At 38.1% G+C, this 20,672-nt stretch overlaps 2 long non-coding RNA genes across 4 annotated transcripts in view; one reads left to right on the top strand and one right to left on the bottom strand.

Annotated features, from left to right (window-relative positions):
• Positions 1 to 20,672, bottom strand: part of LOC107051609 — a 282,400-nt gene that overhangs the window by 172,755 nt on the left and 88,973 nt on the right. For all 3 annotated transcript variants that reach the window (XR_005840128.2, XR_005840129.2, XR_006931552.1), the window contains one exon: positions 4,370 to 4,432. This is a non-coding gene — a long non-coding RNA (uncharacterized LOC107051609). The remainder of the gene's footprint in view (positions 1 to 4,369; positions 4,433 to 20,672) is intronic.
• LOC107051578 lies at positions 4,312 to 14,771 on the top strand. The gene is made up of 3 exons (XR_001463197.4): positions 4,312 to 4,473; positions 13,749 to 13,855; positions 14,254 to 14,771. It is a non-coding gene; the product is annotated as an uncharacterized LOC107051578 (long non-coding RNA).

Here is a 20,672-nt window from a genome sequence, read left to right as displayed (position 1 = left end):
ACATCTTAAACATAAAACACTTACTTAAGAAATCACTACAGTTATATGCATAGATAAAAAGGTTCTGTACAGTCCATCCCAACAGATTTGGAAGATACATGATTTTTACTAGCAGAACAAACCTGTGTTTCATGGACTAGTAATAAAGATGATAATTTTCTGGTTTACTCCAGATTTAGAGGATTTCATTGAGAAATTTCTGATCTGTTAGTTTAAAAACACTTGCAGCAGGCATCTGCTTCAGCACTTGGATGCAGATCCACATGATCATAGCAAGATAGCACTCCACTGCAGTATGGCACTAGTGTTCATGGCAGTCAGGCTTTTCTATATGTGAGATGCCTTCACATAAGGGCACCTTCCTTTTCTACAACACATTACTGTGTGACGAGCAGTGCATTTACATTTGTGAGAAAACAAGGGCTTGGCATAAACAAAGTTCAAGCATAAAGTGGTTTGTCCTCCATGAAGACAAAGGTTTTCTTGTCTTCCTTTTTTATTTCAAAAGTTTTAATATGTTCTTTAGGTGGACAACTATTAATTTAAAAGAGGTTTAACTTGATCAACAACCAGATTCCTGGTGTTTTGAATCAGAAAGTGTGAAAATATATTCCAAAGCCTTCAAAATCAAGGAAGGAAACTCAAAAAAAAAAAAAAAAAAAAAAAAAAAAAAAAAAAAAGATCTTGAGAATAAGCCATTTAGAAAACATAAATGAAAGTTACATATACAGTAAATTTAATCTTTCATATGGGCATGCATGTAAATACATATGTAGAGATATTAGAGATATGCATGTAAACATTTATACACAACCTGCATAATAATTAGTCCCTTACAAAGAACTCCTAGCAGATTTATAGAAAAAGAGACTCCAAAGAACTGTGACCGAAAAATGATGAGATCTAATGAGGAAAAAAAAAAGCCACAAACTCTGAAATGAGATGGCATGTACAAAGCTGTCTCTAAAGCATCGTTTATTTGATAAAACAGAACTAGAGTATGGACAATGATTCCCTCCGCTCCTGTAAATGAATATATGATAGCCTTGAGGAGTTTTCCAGTACAGTTCATCAATTCTTATCATATTTAATTCAGATACTTTCAAGAGAACTGCAGGGAAAACTGGCGCAAGCCCAGCAGATAAATCCCCAAAGTAAGAAACCATCACCTCTCTCTTCTTAATCGCGTGGCATATCACTTCATGCTTGATGTTTTAAGGAGAATATCCTCAGCTTTGGGCAGAGTCAGCATTCAGATAAATAAAAATAAGAGGCCCACAGATCTGAGGCATGTCCTGATTTCTGGATAACAAGGATCTTATAAGTGATTTCTAATCCTCTTCTACCAGGAGCCTGCAACTAGCTGGCATATCCGCAACACATGGTGGGGTTCTGTCTGAGGTGACTTTGGATCTTGTTTCCTACAAGATGATGATACAGATACCTCTAGAATAATGAGTGTAGTAGGGAGACAACCATAGGACATGTAAGGTTGGTCTTATGATTCGAAGATCCTGTCTGCCAGTAGATTTAAACTCCAATGAAAATATTTAAATTACTTTCAGATTTTAATAATGCTAATTATTATAAACTAACTCAAAGGTACCTAAATGAACCTTATAGCTGGCTTTATACTCTGACAGAGAATATATAAGAAGGACACTCCAAAAATAATGCCTCCTACTTTATTATGTTTACCCACGGTGTCAAAAGTGAATATTGCCAATATGACAGTAGAAGTCGAATCTCCTCACTGATATTCCGCTACATTTTGGTGCTGTGTCACAGATGGCAGCAGAGGGGCAGTCTGACAGAATGGTGTCTGACATGGAAGTGTGTATGAAGCAAAGGTGTGGAACTGAATTCCTCTACGTGGAACAAATTGCACTGTTTGACATTGAATGACTGAATTCAGCATGCTGAATGTTGATGAAGATCAAACAGTGCCTGTGATAGCACAGTGAAAGTTGGACATTGTGGACAACATTTCCCTAGCAGCAATGCCATCATAGCAGCTGTGAAGCAATGGGTAACCTCCACTGGTGAAGATTTTTATGAGTGCTGCATGCAGGTTCTTGTTCATCACTGGTGAAAATGCGTAGTTAATGGTGGTGCCTGTGTTAAAAAACAGTGTTTTGTAGCTGAGAATTTGCTCTATCAAATAGCGTTATTGTGCTCTTCGTATCTGTTGTAGTTCCAGTAGAAATAAGAGGCATTGCTTCTGAAGCAATCCACGTATATAGAATAGAAGGAACAAAAGATACCTGAAATTTTCAGGTTCTTTTGTGAATCTGGTCAACCTGAGCTTTTCTTCTGTTCTGACTGGTTTGGTTTAACTTTGTATTTGCTTCATCTCTAAGGAACCAGACTGCTTTGTCATCATCTCACACGATGCCATGGTGGAGTCTGGCAGGGGCACCAAGTGCAAGCGAATTCTAACAGGGAGCTACACCAAATGAAAAGCTCCTCACAGCCATGGTTGAGCAGAAAAGCTGCCAGACTTTACACTGAAATCAAGAGGATCATGATGTGAAATGAATTCTAGCAAGGTCAAAAAGCACAAGCAAACTTCAGAGGAGCTTCTGTGCTCCCAGCTGCTAGCATCCGTTCCTTCATTCTTACTCCTTGATGTGCCCATCACCCCTTGGCCAGGGAGCTCCCTGGTCTCAGACTCTTTGAAGTTTGCATTTCACAAATACTAACATGGCAAAGGTGAAAAAATAGGGCTGTTGTGCTGGCTGTTTCACTGTACAAATGGACTTTGAAAAACATTTATAACTACTCCCTAGCCTCTAGCACCTCCTTCTTCTTCAATAACTCTCTGAAATGCAACTCTGTTTTAATTAAGGTCTTGGCTTCTGCTTCTTGCTTTCATCATGTCTTAGTTTGTTACTAAAAACCAAATCCTGTTCTTGTTCTACAAAGACCCACAGGCCCTAAAGGAATGTGACAATGAATGAAAAGTACTTAATACTGTATTTTCAAATAGAAGAACTTTCTACAAGCATCACATGGCAGACTGTTACTGAAAATTCATCATTTACACAGATGTGACCTAAAAGCACAGCTGCTCCCTGAAGTGGAAGAAGTATACTCCTTACAAAATACAGTTCTATCAGGTGTTATCCTTTTAGGGTCAGGCACTCTCAAAGAAATACAAATATTTAGATTATTGGAAGATCCTTAAGGTACCTGAACTCTCACACCCACTTTCGATGATGCAGTTCCTTTTCCAAGGCAGTCACTCTCTGGCTAAGATGCACTGTTACACTCCAACGAAGTGTTTGCATGCTGGAATCCCAATCTTCACAGCCCCTTAGGGTATCCCCCAAAAGATGTACTTTGCAGGCATGACAAAATTCTCAAAATAGACCCCCCCCACCTTCTGCAGCACAGTAACAAACACTGGTTTATTCCCTGAGGGAAGTTGCTGCTGCCTACCATAAACACAGATTCCTAGAATAACCTACCTCTGATTGGCAACAAGTACATCAAACCTGAAATATTTCAGACTGAACATCTGCAGTAACTGCTGACAAATGTTTCCTCAGAAACTTTCTGCACTAATCTGTAAGTATGTCAAAATCCCAAATTCCACCCACTTTCTATCTGAGCAGTTGCAAATGTTCTCAGTACTGTCTCAAAGAGCTACCCCTTAATTGAGACAAGTTTCAAACAAGAAGGTAAAATGTAAATATTGCCAGAAAGCTGTCTGATAGCTTTAACCATTGCTCTTGCTTCCTAACAAAGCAATTGGCATAACGAGCATTAGCTGACATAGTGTTTTGTGGTCCATGTCAAGACTACACTATATGTAAGCCTTTTCCTTGGCATCTGCCTGTCTGCTGACTGACAGCTAACAACATCATATGAAGACATTTTAAGTACCAAAAAATGTGCAACGAGCTCTGGAGCTTTCAGAATGCATTGGTAACAACTTTTTTATTTACCAATTTGTATTGCATGCTGACATATTTATTGAAAGATTGTTTTCCTGGATATGTATTTTCCCTTTGCTCTCTTAATGAGATGCTGTCTCAAAAAATAACTGAAGGGAAAAGTGATACATGTTTTTGGAAAATAGCAAAATAATCTTATTAGAGATCAAAACAATACCCTTGAATATTCTGATTTCTAGAATTCATATGTATTTCTCTATGATGCTGTAAGCTTACTCATAGGCAGGAACAGGAATCAGTTTGAGACCTGAACACTGAAACACAAATGCACTCCAGTAAGAGTTAATTAAATAGCACAACAGTGGAACGCCCTTCAGCTGCAAGTGAAAAGTAGAGCAGAATCCTGCACACCCTGATAAAAGTATTCAGAAAACATGAAATAATGAATAGTTTGTAGATGAGGCACTTACTGTGCGAGGTGGTCAAACAACTGTGTGCACACTGAGGGATTTCTCATCCGGCAAGAGCTGCTCCTGGAAAGAGGAGGGAAAAAGACAGTGACCTTGTGAAGTGGGTGAGTTTTAAAAGACCCACTGTGTAATGGAGTTGTTCTTGCTGATATATTAGCTTCAAGCTGCATTTGGATATAATTGAGATTCATGTAGCAAGTGGGGGGGGCTCCATTCTGCTGAGGAGATTCGATTATTCAGGGAGAGAATAATGTGATTGAATCGCTCATTTGGGCAGGTGTAACCAACCTGCTAGATCCAAGCAGGCCAGCTAAGGCTGCAGATTAATTGGGTTCATTATGTTTCATCTCTGAAACCAGATCATTCAAACCTCAAAGAAGCCTTACTAAATCCTAGATTTTCTTACGGGCAAACAGTGACTATGTACTAAAAACCTTCAGTTCACACTGACCAGCTTTGGGCATTAGAAAGACAGGACAGGACCAGAAGGTACTACATTGTCATTTTTTTCCCCTTGTGCTCAGGGCTCAGGTTAAGGAGTGACAGCTTTAAGCCTGGTATGACTGGGACTTGTAGAAATGAGAAGGTAGGGAAACACTGCCCCTTTCCATCTCCCATCCTCACATAAACCTGAGCAGCTGGGAATCCAAACCATTCTTACATTACCCAGGAAAGAGGAAAAGGAAACTGTGCAGCTGTGGATGGTGGCGGACAGTTTGTGAGCACCAATTCTATCAAAGAGTGTGAGAAGTATACAAACTTAATGGATGAACAGACTTCACAATCATGATGATAGGGTTTTTTTTGACACCTGAGTAAATGACCCAGTCCTAGCTGTATTTTAATTTTTCATGTGCTAGCTATATTACAATCCCAAATAGACTCCTGTAAATCTATTTAGAAGCATAATGAAATGAAAACCAAGTCTGAATAGAGAATGCATTGATTTTCTATGTCAGAAATGAAGCAATTCAGTATTTCTTTCACTCAAGGTGCTACTGTTCTATGCCAGTACTAATTAAATTCTAATGTGTTCTGAGCGTAGAAATTATGTTGTCTCATAGTAAAGCAACTATATCAAATTGAGGGGTAGAGACATTAACGATCTGATCTGATGAGTTAACATAAACCAGCAGTTCCTGTCATTGCCACAAGTACATTTTTCATTAGCACCGACTCTTGATTTTTTGTTAATAGATTACTACGTGGGGGGAGGGAAAGAGTGGGGACAGGGGAAAGAGTTAGGTAGTTAAGTATTTTGCAACTGTAGGTCCTGGAATTAAGAGCTGTAGAAAAGTAACCAAAAATTGTTCAGAGGTTTAAAAACTAACTCATAAGACAAAGTGACCTCACAGGACCTCCCCATATTCTCACATATACAGCTTTTCTCTGAACTTATTCACCAAATTCTTGCTTATCTGTACAATATTCCCCTTGTCACTCTGTCTCTTCAAAATCTTTCAAAAGCACCTTTTCAGCTCCTACTTTCAATAGGAAATGGAGGTTAGCTAGAGGACTTGAACCAACTGTCCTTGTTTCACAGGCGGTCCGCTTTAATAATTCACCTCGGGCAATCCAAATTTGTGCCTCAGTTTACCCTTATGTAAAATCTGGAGCATATCTAACACATGCAGCTGTAGCATCTCTTAAAGTTAATGTACTGCTTTAACACATTCTTTGACCAAAATTAGTTCTAGATATGCACGTGGCAACAGTTCCTTAGGAATCTGGTTGAGATTTACGGGAACAGTCAAGCCCAATGCTTTGGGCTGGTGCACAAAAGAACATCGCATCATGCAGCTGCAGCTAATTGGACAGATGGGTTCTGCCAGCAGCAATGTGTCTTAGCTGTCAAATATCCTGAACTTTTCAGCCACCTACACAACACACAGCCACATGTGAACACCCAGAGAAATTAATATGGATATTAGCCTTCACCATTCATTATCTTGTCATCATTTTAAAGCCCAATTTTGAAGTGAGAGGACACATCACAGCTTTTTTAATTACCACTTGCCCCAGCTACTGCAATCACAGACCCATAAAGGAATCCCAGCATAAATTATTTTTCGCTAATAAATATCAGTCAGGGATAAATAATGGACCAGAGCTCTTTCACCTTTTTATTAATCTATGGTATCTACTGTGAAAGTCTTGATGAAGGGATCTCTGGCCTTTCAAGCAATGAGGTGCAGAGCAATGCACATTAGTTCTTTGGACTGCTGGGATTAAATCTTCCAGCAGTGGCTGACAATATCACTCTGCACATGTGGGGAGATGTGAGGTACAGAATGTGTATCTCTGCCAACATGTGCAATATTCATGAACATTTTATTATTTTTTCAAGGGTCACTTAGGTGCCATTCAAATTCAAATCCTGAAAGGTATTTCCTCAGGTAGGAAACGGGAACTATATTAGAGCTGGTGTGAGGAGGAGAGGAGCAGGATTACAACTCCAGCACCTTTAAAGTCCCTTCCAACCAAAGCCATTCTATGGTGATTTATAAAGGATTCCATTTAACTCAGTCTTCAGAAGATGCCATATTCCCACTACTCATATTTCAAACAACACGTATATTAAATCCTTATTCCAAGGAGGAGTGCAAGCTTTCCTGCTTCCTTAATAATCTTTTTAATATTTTACCTTTCCTCAGCACTCAGCAAATTACGCAGCATAGGAAATGCCTCCTGAAGCTGCTCAAGTAACAAAGAACTTAAAGTTGTGTCACTGTTCTCCTATTCCTTTTGCCTTCCATTTTCCTTCCCTTGTGCAGAAACACCCTGAAAGTTCTCTATCTCAGTGAGGACATAATTATGCCATAGACTAGAGACAGTCACAGCTCGTGGCACTTTCTGACTTGCAGTAGAGGACTTTGGTCTTCCAAGCAGCACATTCTCCTCCTAGGAACAACCTTGAATATTTTCTTAACTCCAGAATTAGAATTCTGAACTTGCTGCGAAGAGGCTTGAAAAAGCTGTATGTGAAATAGCTGCTTCCTGTCAGGCTCCTAAAATCCCTAGCGGTTAAACATAATTTTTTAAAGGCTTTATTTGCTATCAAGCACCTGAATCCTATATATTTTACAAGCTAATGAGCTAGTTTTTGAAGAGAAAAACGTAGCTGTTAGGAATATTAACTGAAGTTATGCTTACTGCAGGAGTGTGGGGGGTGTGTGTAAAAATCCTGCTTTAATGTGTAATCTTGGAGTAAGTCCCAGAAGAGATTGATTCAATTTCCATTTATTATGAGAGCAAAACTTAAAATTTCTCTGATGTATAGACACTTGCTATTCCCAGCATCTTGCAAGCAGCAGATTAGTGATGTGTGGCTGGCCTATGAATACTAGTACTGTAGAGCCTTAGAATGGTGGTGCAGTGTGTATTAATGGAAAAGCTTAAAGACTGGGTTTGTGTTACAATAAGAGATCTATAATTGACAGCTTCAATTAATAGGTCTCCAAACCACAAATCAGAAGTCTACAGCTGCTTGCTCTTTTCATATGAAAGGATACTTAGAAAAATCTCTAAATTATCATCCCTGGTTTGTGTTGCCTGGGGAACTGAAGCACAAGTTTTGAGTAAAAAGTTGTAGCTTAAAATGTGTTTTCAATACAGCACTTAAGAGAAACTAGAACATCTACACATCATCTGGTTTCATCTTTCCTTTAGAGATCCTCCCCTATCCCTGACCTGCATGTTAAATAAAATCATCCTGTTGAAGCACCTTCTGTAAACTGAAACAACTACAATGGCTGTGAAGTAAGCAAATTTTGCTGTTATAAAGTCATGGACCACCTTTGATCTTCAGCCACAGAGGGACGACACCAGATCTTTTGAAATACATCTTGCAATATTACAAAATTATGATAATGTGGAAAAACTCACTATGAATTAATATCTGTAAGCAGCCACAGAAATACTTCTAAGGCTTAAATAACACCCACCCTTCCCGAGCATCAGTTCAGTGAACAGAATGCTTGCCATTGGAAGAAAGCAGAATAGTTAGGAACAGCAGAAATAGATAACAAGCACTGCTAACCCAAACTCCAGCCTGAGTTGCTCCAAGTACTGAAGTAAGTCACAAGGAAGCAGGAGCCATTTGCACTAATTGACAAAGGTTTTGGAAGGAGTGTCTTGCTTTCAACCTGAACTTCTTTAGAGATTTAAAAGAGGTGCAGATATATGGGTTTAAATTTGTTTCATTGTGAATGAGCTCAGTTCTGTTAAGGAAGGTTCAGATGTTATTGTGGATTCAGGAATAGTTCAACACAGGTACTGCATCATTCCATTTATGTGTGTGTGCACATGTCTGTTTATACTTATATCTATCAATTCCATTTTGTTTGAATTCAAGACTAAAACCTGGGAATATGGGAAAATCTTGAAAAGAAAAGAAACATCATTCAGTGGGCTCTACTAAGGAGAACAGATGTCTTCTATAGGGCCGAAGTGGAGAAATATAAATCAACTGCTGAAATGAAATGGAGAAAATATTTTTCTTTTTAGACAGGAATTTAGCCTTTCAAATCTGACAAGAAGCTGCCTGAAATTTTCATTGGCTTTATTGTTTTTATCAGGTGCTTTTTGGAGAGGAGAAAAGAAGGGAAATTGTGATGCTTTATTTTTATTTGCATGAAACATAAATTTTATTCTGTAATTCATAAATGAAATTTATGGTAAAATAAATAAATAAATAAACGTCAGCCTTGAATTGGGTGTATCAAAGGCTTTCAGAGCAAATGGACATCACATCGACAGAAGTTGGGTATTTAGATTTGTCCTTGAAGTGCTGGGGACATTGTACTTTGCCATGAACAGCCTCAGGCAACAAAGACTGAAACAAAAGATGTGAAGTTGGGTGAGATAGTAGTCTCTATTTCATCCTTTTTTTTCCCCCTCAGCTTTTATACTTCGCAGTTCAGAGTCATTTTTGTTAACGACTTGAAAAGTCATTCTTTGCACACTGTAGAATGTTGATCCAGAAGTTAAAGCATTTAATTTCTAAATAGCACACAGCTGATCCTGAAGAATGCCAAGAGAAAAGGATTTTTGTAGAGCAAAATGTCAGGACAAGCTTTTCCCAACAACACATGCAACATCAATCAGATATAGCTGAAATAATTTTCCTGTTCCTAATTTGAAAGATTTTAATAATTAAAGGAATAAATTAATCTATATGGTGATCAGCCTATGGACTACGAATGTTAAATAACCTGTTAACAACATAATTGAGAACATGCTTTCATTTCCGTTCATGCATCAGACTATCACAGTGGGTTGCCTTCCTTGTGAGAGGGCCAAAATCATGGCTTCAATGACTAGTTATGCATAAAGATGTATGTGTGTACGTTTCTAGGAGCTTTCTGGTATTGACATTTCATAAATAATGGGTATGCCTCCAATCAGTCGAATTTACTTCACAAACTTTCTACTTTGTCTGTTTCACTTTCATGGCACAGCCGTGACAAGCCTTTTGCTAAAGGTTTTGAATTTCTAAGAAGTATTACAACAGTTGTAGTTAAGGGCAGGAACAGATCTTGTATTTTTGAATAGAACCTTGGGAGCCCAGCTGATTCCCTACCTCTGACTTCAGCCTGTCAAAATGCAAAGCACATTGAGGGGGAAATGGTAGGAGAAAGCATTGCTGTAGCTGTGAGTGATTTACAAGAATGTCAAGACACATTAGCATGGAAGTAAATACCAGCTGTAATTTATTTTGAGTGATGAAACACTTGTCCTGTCTATTAGTGCCACACACAATTAATTGTCAGTGTTACTTGACCAAAGTAAAATAAAGACTTTGCACAAAACATGTTGCAGAAGTCTAATGGGATTTTCAAGAGACTCTGAAGCCACACAGATCCATAACACAACTTCAGTTAAGCTGCTGTTTATAAAGGGTTAGTGAGCAATCAGTGCATTTTTATTAATATTTATTAAAAGTTTCCAGAGAAATCAGGGAACAGATGTTATAAACATGCTACAGGCAAAATTAGAATTCATCCAGGGATAGTCACAAGCACACCAGCAGCCCAAAACCAAGACTTTTAATCAATGGTTAATTTTTAAAATCCAAATACAGCCCATTAATTATCCCTTCATAACTCAAACTTTAAATGCAAGTGTGATAGAAACCTCTTTCTTTCTCTGGCTTTAATACCACTACAGACTATTTTTGTCCCAAAGATTTTTTCAATTCAACAGCCCTTAAAATGATTATGAAGTCCTTCGGTTTTCTTGGGTATTAGCAGAAGTGTAGCTTTGCTGACTAACATTTTTAACAAAATACACATTGTTAAATCAAAACTCGCTTGTGCATAAACTGGAAAGGGAAATATACTTAATGAAAAATGTAAATTCAATCTGATAGCTAACATTTTGCATCATCCAAAAAAAATTATCTATTAAGTAACCAATATAATTTGAAAGAAAAAACAACAACATTCATTTTCTCTCTAAACCCTCACAAAAAAAATGTCTGCTGTAAAATCCTACAATGTTAAATAGATTCAGGAACAGGTCTGCAACAGAATGCATTGTACCCATCGTACAAAGCCTTCTCTTTCTGTAGAAAGTTTAAATAAGAAACTTCCCATCTCATTAAATCAGGAAATAGAACACAAATGTTTGGAAGGTTTATAACTCAAAATGTTATTGATTTACAGTCAAACTCTGTTTTTCTTAATTTACAAGCAACTAATTCACTTATTAGTCCATCATACAACACTACAACTCTAATAGAAACCTCTGGCTAAGCACCAGTAGAGATTTCCACCACAGCAGCTCCTGACAAATTCTGGAGTTTCTCAACCCACCTTCCCAGGCAATTTGTTCAGATAAGATTTTTTGACACTTAACTTTCAGTTGGTCTTAGTAGGACAGGGAGACATTCCCACTGCTCTATCTATCACTTTTGCTGCTGACACCTTGAGAACATCCAAGGCCAGTTCTTTAACATTTGTATCTACCGCTTTTGCTTACCTATTCAAACAATGTGCCAAAAGCATAACTGACAAATTTTGTGGGTTGCAAGAAAAGCAAAATTTGCACTCCTTGTTTTGTTTCCAACAATACATTTACAGCACATATAAGAAATTAGATTTTAGGGTTACTCCATCATGTTTTTTGTTTTTTGGGTTGTTTTTTTTTTTTTTTTTTTTTTTTTTTGCTGATTGGCACCAAATCCTACCACGCAATGCCTAGAAATGCTCTCAATACTACCCTTAACAAGGAGATAGTATCAGCATATTGCAAAGCTGGACTATAGAGACAAAATCCAACAAAGTCAGCAACCGAAAATCTTTATTAATGTCAATAGTTTTAAGATAAGTTCCAAGTGAAGACAAAGCACTTAATGTCATCTTTCCTGTAACTTATTTTTTTCTGCAGTCTGTACCAGTATGGTGTTGTACATTCATAGATACCACACAAGAAAGTGGTTTTAAAGGGGCAGAACTATTTGCCAGACACAAGACTGAAAAAAAAACTGAAAAAAAAACATGGAAGTAGGAGTCCAATCCATCAATCTTTTGCATATTTATTAACATTATGATAAAAAAAATGAAAAAGTATTGGCTGTAAAGTGGGGCTAAAAAGCAGGAGTAGGATGGTCAAGGACAAATAAATTAGAATTGCTCACCTTCCAGTAACTATATGCATTTTTCTTAAGGAGATTATTTTTCCTGCAGATATAGATATAAATCCCACAGGTTTATATTTTAAGCAAATACTTTTCTAAAAGAAACATTAAATAGCAGTAGTAATTCATAGTTAAGCATTATGGTGCCAAAACAAGTATTTGGACTCCAGGAATTTTCAAACCTTGAGTTTTCGTTAATGGCATTAACTCATCTACAACATACACCATGTTTACTGATGTCCTGATCAGTTAACATTAGGCCATTTGAAGGTTTGTCTCAAAATGTAAACTACAGAGTATGATGTCCTTTAGTATCTAATCATTCTACCTAAACTCTGATGATCTCCTTTCTAAACTCCATAAAGTTGAGAGGTGTGCAAGTCCTTCATTATACTCCTTCCACTGACATCACTCCTTTACCATGGACTGGAGCAGCAAGGGATTTATACAATATAAAGTATCAGCCTATTTAACAGAGGAAGTGTCTGTTGAAGAAAACAAACAAAACCACAAACACAAGCTGACAGGCATCCCACACAGTTTGAGCTACAGATTTGTCTTTTTTCCTTTTTAACTTTTCATCTAGATTTCTGAAGAGCCCACAGAGACATCTTGTGCCTGGATAACAAATAGCAAGTCATCAGTACAAGAGAGGGGGACCATGGCCCTTAGGACATGAGCAACACAGACAGCTGGTATTGACCAGCATCACTGCTCAGGAGTACAAAGCTTGTATCATCTCTCTTGTATTTAGATGGGTCAGGAGAAGGTGGTGGTGGTGGAAAATCATGCTGTTGAGCACCCAGAACAGCCATAGCAGCATCCAGTCTTTTTTAATCAGGTAGCCTACAGATTTTATTAAGATGTGATGATTCAAAAATATCCTCTACCTAATACCTACTCTTGGGCATTGCTTCTTAAATCAAGTAGCACGTGTTACATGCTGGTAAGAGCATTGCAGCAAGGCACCCTTTAGACAGTATTCGCCAGTTTGAAATCAAATGCTATCTGTGCCCGTTTTTTTCAGCTGGAATTCTTGAGTTACAAAATAGGTGTAAACAGCATGCCAGTATTTGAGATAGAGCTTAAATATTTCAGTAACCATCACTGAGATGAAGTACAAGCATTCTGAGCTTGAGAGTGGTTTAGTCTTAGGCAGCAAGGGGGGCTGTAGGCTACCTCAGAGAGGTCAGAGGAAGGCTGAGACTGTTTCCTATTAAACCATTTACTTAACCACTAACTCTGAAATCAAACTGACCAGTATAAAGGTGGCTTACAGAGTGCATTTCTTTACCCAATGCAACATTTGCCATCAGACAAGTCCCCTTATTTCATGGTAATATTGTACCAAGACTTAGAAAACTATTTTTGTTCTCAGTGTTACTGCTACACAGGATGATAATTAAGAGAGGCAAGCGTTGGACTGGAAGGAAATGTGTAAGAGACTCTGGAAAAGTAGCCCTGAAGCTATACTAGCAGTGGAAATGAAGTTCTGTTATTTAGAGCCAAAAAAGTGAGGTCACAAAAGATGAGGTTGGCAAAGAATTTACTTATTCCCACTCTCTTCATGAGAGGCTCCTTAAGATTATCACTTGCTCAAAGGTACATCAATTTTTCAGAGAAAAGAAAGGAATGAGAGTAACTGATTTTTTTCTGATTTTTTTTTTTTTTTTTAAGCAGATGCATGAAGTGATTGTAAGTTTGTCTGGACAAGAAAAGATCATGACTTCTTTCTTCTAGGAAAAGAAGAAACCTGCCTTTTGGCTGAATGTGGCACGTGAAAAGTTAAGAATGGTTCTTGACCTGTCTGGTGAAAAGTTGGTGACTTGCCTGAGAAATAAAAAAAGGTAGGAAAGATGCTGTACAGGAGATAGTATCAGAGAGTTACAGCTCTGGGATTTCAGGCAATGCATCCAGCATCCAGCACCTAGGACAGTAGTAACTTATGATGTTGAAAATGCGTTCATGGTTGGTATTTTGGACAGATGTGGTAGAAAATAGGTTTGATTCCCATCTGCACAATGCCATTCTTTGTTCCTGGGAAGCAGACAAAAATTTCTGCCTATTTTTCTAGCTAACGACTTCAGAGTGGCACAGGTTGAGCTGCTGCAGTCTTGCAAGAAAGCACACCATCAGACAAGGCTTCTTCATTCTCCAGCTCAGCTTAAATAGCAGCTGAAAAGTTGATTTAAGTGGCTCACTGAAGAAACCACTCTAACACACTGGTATCCTTTCTTTCTCACAGAAGGATGGATAGACCTAAAAGCAAGGATTCATGACTGAGACATCTCGACATCCCTGCTGGCTGCTGCAGGAGCCAGGCATCACTTAGACACAGTGACTTGTAGAAGTCGAGAGGACACCATTGTCCTGCTCCCTGGAAATGCATCAAACTCACCCTGAAAAACAAAAACCCAACAACAAAAGCCTAATCCCCAACATGAACAGTATATCTCAACCAGTTCCTCTTCTATCAGTTAAGAGCAGAAATACTGGATGCCAGTAATACCATTAATTGTATTTCTAGAGAAAAAACAGCCAAATTCTTTTGACATATATCTCCTCATCCATACTGCTTTAGCCTGCATAATTTTAGTGGTCAAGCACCTACTTTGGGTAACATTTTTCAGTCCTTGATGGATAGTCGCAGCAGAAAATTATATCTTTCTGTCAGTAGGTAAATAGGTTGCCTGTGTGTATTGTCACAGTCAGGTTGGATTCTATAAAACTTCCCTTTCCAGAAAAAGATATTCATTACTAACCACAAAAAAATAAAAAATAAAAAAAAATAAAAATAAAAAAAATCTGTATAATAGTCAAACAGTCACAGAAAAAATCATATTTTGCTTTAAACTTGATTCTTTTCACACTTGCATGATATATACATAAGCACAATTTTATTAGACTTGATTTTCTCCTAGGATATTTCTATGTCTGACATAGGAATTTCAATAAAAGGAATACAGAGAGACTTAGAAGTGTTATTCGTGTTCATTCACATTTTGCAGAGAGGGAAATTGCTACCCAGAATGTAATACTGAGGACTTTATCTGACATTGGATTTATTCCTGATGTACAAAACAGAACTGCACCAACATTATACTGATGTAAAGTTTGCATATGCTCAAAATGAGGCTGTTGGTTGCTAGAGAAATTTAGAGATTTTTGCTTCTTTACAAAAAGTATTGGTAACCACAGTCCACTCACTATTTCTAGAAGCATTTCACTTTTAAGATGTCACATATAAACAGGACAATCCAGATTTGGATCACACAAAACTCTGCTTGCTTTCCTGATAGAAATTAGCTTCATGGAACCACAACTACAGTGAAAAACAAAGAGATGGTAACAATAATAATAAAAAAGTTTTTAAAGCTTTGCAGTTAAGTACAAAAAATGAGATTTTCCTCAGAAAAAAAAAACACCCAAGGTGTTGATGTTGGAAATAACATTTTTAAAAAGAAAACTAAGAAAACTATTGTTTGTAATAGAACACACCAAATGAGACTGCTTGATAACGTGACTGATCTCTCTGCCCTGATCTGTGTCATTCCAGCCTCACATAGAGTAGTGCATATAATCTGGGTGGGACTATTAAGGAGCTGAGAATTACAAGAATAAAACTGACAAGACAAATCTCTTATTGACTTTCACAGATATTCTAGGGTTGGCTCAGGAATCCACATATACACTCATCAGTTGAAATTCATGACAGATTAATGAAACAAATTGTAACTGAGCACTGAAATGTGCAGGTTACATAATCACATCAAAGTAGGCAAGACATTAAGAGGAGAGGAATCAAACACTTCTACTTCAGGCAGCATTAAATATTGAAATATCATTGTTCTGTACAGTGTTGTACCATGGAAACCTCCCAGTATCTCATCTAGTAACCCACTGGAGCATAAGAAAATGAAATTATAAAGCAAAACATTTATTTACCATTTAAGCAACCTACTTGGATCAAGTCAGCTGTTTCTCTCTGAACAAGTAAAGCTCATCCTTACAAAAAGAAAATCAGTAGTACAAGTTAGCATAACTCAGGGGTATTTAGGGAACTGTGCTGGTTTCCCATTTATCTATTCACTGCTGTTTTGATAGTGATGAATAAGGCAAGGATTGTTTCTAGGATTCAGGAATTTGTAATTACAACAAGGTGTGTTCTGAAGGCAGATCCAATGGTGGCAGACAGCTAGGAAGAGAATTCATTTAACAGTGAAAGTTAGTCCACAGGATATTTGTGCATCATCTTTTCTCAGATAAATCGTTTACTGCACTTGTACTTTAGTCCATGCATGAAATATTTCTTTTTTTGTGATACATTCTGATCTCAAGAGTGAGATGCATTAAATTCCAGGATAACTAAAACATTTTTTACTGGTAGCCTTTACTGTTTTAATGAAATATACATAACAAGCTTATGAATATCAGGGAGAAGACTCAATCTAAAGAGAGGAATAAGAAATTTAAACGTCTCTGTGTCAGAGTTGTAAGGTATCACTTAGTTGTAGCGATACGACAGGGAAACACATGAGAAATAAGGAAGGATATGGCAGCCTGTTCAGGACAATTCTTTCCTTGTGTTGTTTCAATTCCCACATAGGATAGATATCTACATTCAAATCACAGTGGATCCTAACACGTCATGTTTGACTTCCATTTAGCCCTTTGAATGAAACCATATGAAGTAAGACAGTGACCGTATGAAGGTGAACTTCTCCGTATGCTTTCTAGACAAGAATATAGCAGTAATTAATTGCTATGTGGAAAGGAATGACAACAAAGAGAAACAAAACAAAGAGTATGAAAGTGTTCTTTTGTCTTTTGAAGGGATCATTTATTTGCTTGCAACAGTGTTAGCCAGTGTAATCAACACAAAATGTATTGTGGGTATTGTTACTGTGGCTGTGCTAAGACGGGCTGCACCATTCCTGGGAAAATGGGCAGAGATGCAACCTTGGAAAGTGAATTAAGGAACCGTTAAAGAGTGGAAGAGTTGAAGATGTATTTTGCCACACAAGTGGACTGTAGTTAACAGTTAGAAACTGAACTGCTCTTGAGTGAAAGCAAATCTACAACAACAAAAATGCTGTAAGCAAGGAAATGCTAATTTGATGGGCTGTTCCTACAGCTCTGTTCTTCACAAGGCTCTGAATCAAGACAGATTCAGGTTAACTCAGAAGAGACCTGGCATTTTCTTCTGAAAACATCTTCAGAACCTCACATACTCATTACCTATGTATCTGCTTCAGCACTTGGGCTAGCAGTTGCATTTCCCCACAAGCACTTGGCAATGAGTTTGCAAGTTTAAACAGTGCATGCAGCGCTGTATGGAGATCCTTGGGACATGCTCTGAATGAGCCATACACAGCACTCCATGGTGCCACACAGATGTACTAACTTGAGCCACAGAGACATTAGAGCAAGGCACTCAGTCTTAAGGAATATGGCATGGCTGATTGATTCAGGTTGGATGCTTTCAGCTCTGACAGCCTTACAGACGGTTGCTCTGCATAGCATAAAAGTACCCTTACCCTGAGTTAGAGACCCCCTGCGAGAAAGAATCGCAAGATTACCACAAGTTATTCGTTTTAACTTTGCTTATTTTAGGAAGCCTTTCTTTTTAACTCCTTTTTTTTTTTTTTTTTTTTTTTTTTTTTTAAGCTTCAAAGAACATTTCTCTACTGCTCTAAATTGGGAACTAATGCTAAGTAGAATGATTGAAGTGAGAAAGTTTGGTGTTGAATATTTTATCTGTGGCTTCCTAGAAAGTTAGAAACACTTTGCTATGATTTAGTGCAATTAATTAAACACTTAGAGAATTTCATGTGGTAGGTATAAATGAGGCAGCCTTGTTAATCCAGGCCGATGTGAAATTGCCCTTTAAATAGTGTTACAATTCTTTTAAATCTTTCTTTTTTTTTTCTTTACTCACAGCTGTACTTCCATTCTTCAGTTACACAGGCTGGGAAAGTATTAAAATAGAAAGTACTTTTTCTCTAATTATAATGATGTCTTTTTATCATCTGAGTCAAGTTTCTGCAGGCTTTTATAAATGATTTTGCTCCAATTCCAAATAAATGCCCAGACTTTGATATTACATTGGAATGACTCATCGTGCTAACTGAAAACCACTTTTAACTTCTCTAAACCAGGACAAAGAAGTGGCTTGCAGAAGCCAAAGAGTACAAATCCAAAATGGGCCTGGTTATCAAGTAGTGGGAAAAGTTTTAACCACCACCAGAGTCCCCTTAACTTCCATGTAGGCAGAGACAATAACACCACAAAACTATCCGGGAACTTTGCTTTGTGCTCTTGACCACCACCTGTTCCTATGTTAGGCACTGGTCACCTCAGTTTGCATCCCTACATATAAATGCCTTTCTAAAAATGTTTCACAGAGTTCAGCAAAACAGGGCAGCAGAAGAGTTTTTGGCTCATTCTCTACAAAAGACCAGACAGAACTCAAGTTTCAGACATGAAGAAGGCTGCTCCTGCCACATTTCTGAATTTCCTGGCCTAAACTGAAGCTCTGGATAGACAGATTTGTGTGAGACAGCCAGATACCAGCTGATAATTAGGTGTTGACTGAGCCTTTCAATCTGAATTTTTGCCATGGCTTCCCACCTACCACCTGCTTCCTTGTACATCCTTTCCGCTCAGCTCTGGGCTGTTCAGCTTTGGTGGGAATGGGAAGAGTGAGAGTTCAAAAAATCAAACCAACAACAAACAACCCACAATGACAAGCACAATAACCAGCAGAAACGTAAAGCTTACAGATACATCTCTGGCCAAAGATTTTCCGTTTACAGGGGAACAGCCAATTCAACAGCCAGTTCAATTTTGGAGGCTGGAGAATCCAGCCCTCTCATTCCATGTCTGAATCTCTGCAGACAAACATTAAAAATGATTTAAGGAAGAGATAACACAGTCTCAGTACTGGCAAAACCTCTTCAGCTGCTCATCATTCAGATATATTCTTGAATTCCTGAGCAGTGTAGGAAGGAGCTGTAAACTTGTAGTTTATGCCTGGCTTGGATACAAATGGAGACAAGCTATTACTTTCTCTTTCCAAGAATTCATTCAATTGAATCCAATTTTGAAAGCTTTGGAGAATAATTTGAAATATAAGGAATTTTAGGTTCCTTCTGAGCCTTCACACTGTCTTGACACTGGCATTATTCATCCACATCTTGCCAGTGGCTTGGAGACTATAAATTCAAGCAGAACTAATAGCAAAACTGCTTCTTTGATTACATTGTGAAGGTGTTGCTTGTGTAAGCAAGTATCTGGCAACTACTCCCACTTCTCTGAAGCTCTTAAAAATACTTACTTCAAGTGGAAGTATTTTTAGTATAATTGCCATTAAATGAATTATAGGAAGCTAATATAGCTTTATTACTGGTGAAAAATATTACAATTTACATCATTAAAATGATTTTTAGAACTGCTGCAATCACATTTTGCCTATATATTGTCTGACTGACAATATCTGAGATTCATAAAAATAGGCCAGTTTCACAGTACACTTCAAATGTAGTTTATGTGCAGCCAGAGACATTTTATATTCTGCAATATGCGCTTTCCATTCCTCACTGTGTGCTCATCATACCATACACAACACATATTGGGAATAGAGAGCTTTTCCCTCTGCATTTACTGCAATGTCATTTACAATGACACTGTGTCAGGTATTTTGTTCTGTAGGCATATCTGTAGCCCAGACAGTGCATCTGTGGGGTTAGAGCAAAGCCTTTGGAAGATCAGTACCAAGTTTTACACTAGATGTCTCCATCAGTACTTAATCTGGCACAGATCACTTTTCCCCTGTAATTGCCCGTTCATGATTTCAGGGCAGGCAGAGCAGAAATGCCCTACACAACCCATCCTTTCCTTCCCACTCACCACCTGCTCGCTTGATAGGGGACATTGCAGCCATCTCCGATCTGCTGTCCCTTGCAACAAAGCTAACCAGGCAGAGAAGTTGGAGTGACTTCTCTCTTCTACCTTATTTCCTTGCAGAGATGCCAAACGCAAGTTACACTTGCACTCAATATGATTAATTAGCAAATCAGTGAGTCTGAAAATCTATACGCAGTGACAGATGGTGGGGCTCTTAGGAGCGGGTGAACAGGACTCTGCTTTCTATTTATTAGTGGAAACTCCATTACCAGCCTAATGCTCACATAACCCCAGAAGACAGCAGTTAAAAAGGACCGACTATAGCTGCTGAAATGGGTCCTCTTAGAGGCTGGCACACAAGTGCTGACAGGGGTCCCACCCAAGCAGATGTCAGCTGTCTCCTACAAATGACAGCTCAGCTTGTAGGGAGAGCAGCAGAAGGCCGCACGGGAGGATGAGGAACGCAAGCAAGAGCACACCCCTTCTGAATAATCAGGGGGAAGAGGTGGCAGTAAAAAAATCCAATAATCTAATGCTTACTGCTCTCTGTCATCCAAGATGACCCATAATTCTGTCTACAAACCATGCAGAACTTATTTTCTCCAATATTTTTAGACTGGTCATGAACTGCTGGCTCAATAAATTGACAGTTTAATTCATAGGACAAAAGGGAGGAAGCAAATCCTCCCAGAACACTAATGAGTGCTGGGAGACATCATGATGTTGATGAGTAGCCTATCATTGGTCTTGGCATGTTGG

This window comes from Gallus gallus, chromosome 15 (assembly GCF_016699485.2).
Source record: "Gallus gallus isolate bGalGal1 chromosome 15, bGalGal1.mat.broiler.GRCg7b, whole genome shotgun sequence".
Taxonomy (NCBI): Eukaryota; Metazoa; Chordata; class Aves; order Galliformes; family Phasianidae; genus Gallus; species Gallus gallus.
This window is presented reverse-complemented; position numbering and strand designations above follow the sequence as displayed.